The following is a 908-nucleotide window of genomic DNA, read 5'->3' as shown; positions in this document are numbered from 1 at the left end:
TAATAGTCACCTGAGGTAGGTTTTAGAGATTTATCATTTTGTACAGAAAAAAAAAGTATGAAGAAAAGCAATTATATTAAAGTATTAATAATAAAAAACTCTTAAACATATTTGTTTCAAGATAAGATATCCGATAAAAATAACAACCACGCAATGGCAACGTTCCACGTAGTGTTTGCCATACACATGATCCCTCATAAACATTTCTATGTCATCTACGTCATTTTTTTTAATTTTTTTTTTCATTGACAATGGATCCAAGTGCGTATTTGGCAAGTGGTCTGTCGTCGCAAAACGAAAGGTCATTGAAACCGACAGCCCTGATAGGTTATAATCTCATTGATCAAAGATAATTGAGGATATAATATAATATTCATCGTCCTGATAGTGGTCAAATGGTATAATTGGATATGATTATATCCCAAATTATATCGTGAGATCAAATCTTTTCGATTTGTTTTCCTATTCACTTATTATCGGAGAGAGAGAGAGAGAGAGAGAGAGGAGAGAGAGAGAGAGAGAGAGAGATAGAGAGAGAGAGAGAGAGAGAGAGAGAGATCTTTCTCTTATGTTTTGCCTACTGTATTTTTGATGTATCAATAATATGAATCAATCTTGGAGGTAGTAGGTTGGCCAGGGCCCCAGCCACCCGTTAAGATACCTACAGCGAGAGTTATTGGGGTATTTTGACTAGCCAAACAGTAATACATTAGATCCTTCTCTCTGGTTACGGTTCATTTTCCCTTTGCCCACACATACACACACACCGAATAGTCTGGCTATTCTTTACAATCCTCCTCTGTCCACATACACATGGCAACACTGAGATTACCAAACATTCTTCTTCATCCAAGGCATTATTACACTGTAATTGTTCAGTGGCCACTTTCCTCTTGATAAGGGTAGAA

This window comes from Palaemon carinicauda, chromosome 25 (genome assembly GCF_036898095.1).
Source record: "Palaemon carinicauda isolate YSFRI2023 chromosome 25, ASM3689809v2, whole genome shotgun sequence".
Classification (NCBI taxonomy): domain Eukaryota; kingdom Metazoa; phylum Arthropoda; class Malacostraca; order Decapoda; family Palaemonidae; genus Palaemon; species Palaemon carinicauda.
The sequence above is the reverse complement of the archived record's forward strand: the minus strand, read 5'-3'. Positions refer to the sequence as shown.